Source organism: Siniperca chuatsi, linkage group LG14 (assembly GCF_020085105.1).
Source record: "Siniperca chuatsi isolate FFG_IHB_CAS linkage group LG14, ASM2008510v1, whole genome shotgun sequence".
Lineage (NCBI taxonomy): Eukaryota > Metazoa > Chordata > Actinopteri > Centrarchiformes > Sinipercidae > Siniperca > Siniperca chuatsi.
In genome coordinates this window covers 26,743,112-26,746,392 of record NC_058055.1, presented here as the reverse complement: position 1 = coordinate 26,746,392, position 3,281 = coordinate 26,743,112, and the positions used below count along the sequence as shown (strand labels likewise).

Genomic DNA, 3,281 nt, shown 5'->3' with positions numbered 1-3,281 from the left:
GCTCTCGCACTAACCCCAAGGACGCTGTGAAAATGTCTGCCAATTCATATTGTCAGTTGATGTATTTGTTTTGTTTTTGATTTCTATCTCCCCTCCCAACCATCACCAACACCAAACACACGCACACACACACTTTCAAAACCTCGATCCTAGCATTCTATTTTTAGCTGTACCTCTTTTTCAGTGAGTTTGAAGGCCTCCCTCATCGTGAGGTTTAAAGGTCTGCAGTCATTACAGCAGCGGCGGTGATGGCAGGGCAAGAGGCAGCGTGGCATGAGAAGGAAGCAAAGCCAGCCAGCTGTCGGGAGTTATCACCATGCTTGAGTGTGCAGACGGACTGGCCGACTGGGACTTAATCTGCTCTGCTACACAGGGGCATGATGGCAGCAGGCTATTTCAAGGTGGAGGTTAGCAAAAGGCCACAAACTGGAAAGAGGACTGACAGGCCGGCTGCTGTTTGTGAGCTGGCATCGATCTGAGCAGGCTGTTCAACTGAAGCTGGTCTGTGCTACAACACACCCAGATCTTGCTTATTTATTGTTCCTCTTTTTCTTTATTATCATGGCACTTTCCTTAGAAAGCAGCTAATATAAATATTACTTTGATTAGCCAAATCAGTATTCTCTTCAAAACACTTGTACACATGCAAAACATGTACTTTTCACTTTTATATCATTTTTATTATTGTTGTTTTTTTTTTTTTTTAAATGTTTGCATTGTACGAAGCCCTTTGTAACTGCTGTTCTGAACAGTGCTACACATATTAAGATGATTATTTTGCTTATTTTTGCAGCCTGCACCAGTAGTTCAGCTGTTGCAATTGCAAATACTTGTTATACAGATGTGTAGGCAGTGTGAACCGAGGTAAAGACGCTTCTGTGCAGGTTGAAATGTATCAACTTGACCAAAACATTTGCGCTTATCCCAGGGCTTTATGAATCGACTCCCTCAACATCCAAAGACGAGGAAAACGGAGAGACACAACAATGGCCTGGTGAGTTTTGAGGTCTCACGCAAAAACACACACAGACACACTCCTCACAAACATGGTCTGGGTGTACATTGTTACAGTAGCTAGCTACAGCTGCCATCTGTACACTGGCTGAATAAATACAGACTACACAAACAGTCCAGTAGTGAAATCGTGTGAATAATGCAAGGAAAAAATTTGTTTCACGGTCTGCGTAAACACACATTTAGAATACGATTGAGAGTTCTAAAGGAGATCCTAATTGTTTCTGGGATACCAAATCAGTCAGGCTGAACTATTTGGATGTCTGTATACAACATAATGCACAAGACTTTTGATGTAATGGAGCAGCCATGAAAAATGTTTGATTAGGATATTCCCCACTGTGTGAGCCTAATGTAGCTTCACTGGAGTGCTGGAAAAATCAGATACAGAATATAAATGACATTGGTGTAAAAAATTTGATTTACAAATTTTACATTACTTTAGGCATTCATTTTGTCCACATAGAATTGTTAAAAATGTCAGGTTACTAATAAAATATCTGTAAGCTGTTTTAAGGCTAACTGGGTATACAGAACCTGCCTGAGCTGTGAATTGTGATTTAAAAAGACCTTGACTGGTTTCAGGTGGCTTTATTAAAAAACATGAGTGTTGTGATTTTATGTCTTGAAGTATTCACACACTACATTGCATACCCAGATTCTTCTGAAACAAACTAAGCAGATCGTGTAATAAAGTCTGTGCCTCCATCCATCCTGTCACCCTCAACATTTGATTGACTGCAACATTAAACCTTCTTTGATCTGCCGTCTATCAGAAAAATTGTCATCTTGTCTGCCGTAACCCTCATATCAGAGCTGCTCCCCTGCTCATCTGAAAAATTCATACCAAACACATCAACAACAAAGGGATGAGGAAATTGTCAAAGTATTGCAGCAGGATTGCAGCAAACCTTGCTCCTCAGAAGATTTTTCTTTCTATCCATCCATCTCCCGGGTCTGTCTCGTCTGTCTGCCTCTCCTCTTCCTTCACTCCCTCCATTGTCTCTTTCTTGACAAACCCCCCTCTTCTCCTCTTCTTTCCATACCTCTCATACCACTTTATGTTTAGGTGAAGGGCACTACGTGGCTTTGCACTAACTATCCCAGTTCAAAACATATGATTTGATAACTGAATATTATCTGAAAATCAGCTTTAGAACTTCATAGTTTCACTTGAAGAGAATATTTCATGCACCGCAACCTTGTGGAAATTATTAAATCCATCCCTCTGATTTTATCAAGAAATGTAAAACCAATTAAAACGTTAATCTCTTTTGTAGTCTATTCACAATCACAATGTCCGCTTCTCTGTCCCTCTCTTCAGCCACATCTATACTGTTCCAGGCCCCTTCAGCGTTATTCTTTACCTCTCCACCAGATACCCTCAGACTTTTCTCCTTTCATTCCAGATCCTGCCAGTGCAATCACCTCATTCCCCTCACCTGGGCTTCCCCAGTCAGCCGCCCCTGCCGATGCCCACCCAGACCTCCAGTCCAGTCTCCCCTTCAGTGTACCCGTCATCACGGTCTTTGTCCAAAGCCCCCGGCTCGAATCACCCCCAAAGCGGTCCTGTGTAAGGCGCTGACCTCCAGATCGGCTCTGCCTGTCAGTCCGGTCCCCTAGGTGTCCTGCTCTGAAAAAACATTTTCATCCCTATTTTTGTTTAATTGGCATTGTTATCAGATTTGTTTCCCCAATTCAAGAAACAATTTTTGCACAATTGTCCAGCCTCATCCAAAGTGATGCACACCATTTTGTAAGAACGACTGTGCTGATAATGGCGCTATATCAACTATGTGTGTGAAAACTGTAATAGCACCTTTGATATGAGGATGATTTATATTTGTTAAAACATTTGTTTATTTATTACTGTTAAATCGTCTTTTTCCTTACACAACTAAGAGACTTAGAATGCAGGTTAATCAAGTTGCTGCTTGCAGCTGTAATCTTCCTGCTGTTTTCTTCTGTTTCCACTCTTCCTATTCTTCCTTCGTTTCCTCCACCTCTGCGATTCTTGCTTACCTCCTTCATGGTCATCAGTGTTGACATTAGCATGCAGGGACTGTGGTGTCTGTTAGCCATGGGACTGTTAGCGTGACTCAAGGCAGACATGATGTGTAGACCAGAATAATGAAACAGTGTCATCGTGTGTGTGTGTGTGTGTGTGTGTGTGTGTGTGTGTGTGTGTGTGTGTGTGTGAGTGTTTCAGAGTAAGTGAGAGAGAGAGAGAGAGAGAGAGAGAGAGAGAGAGAGAGAGAGAGAGAGAG

The 3,281-nt window shown here is 42.1% G+C and overlaps 1 long non-coding RNA gene across 1 annotated transcript; it reads left to right on the top strand.

Moving 5' to 3' along the window:
- Positions 1 to 301: 301 nt before the first annotated feature.
- Positions 302 to 2,613, top strand: LOC122888729. The gene is made up of 3 exons (XR_006380771.1): positions 302 to 501; positions 929 to 994; positions 2,424 to 2,613. It is a non-coding gene; the product is annotated as an uncharacterized LOC122888729 (long non-coding RNA).
- The last annotated feature ends 668 nt before the right edge of the window (positions 2,614 to 3,281 follow it).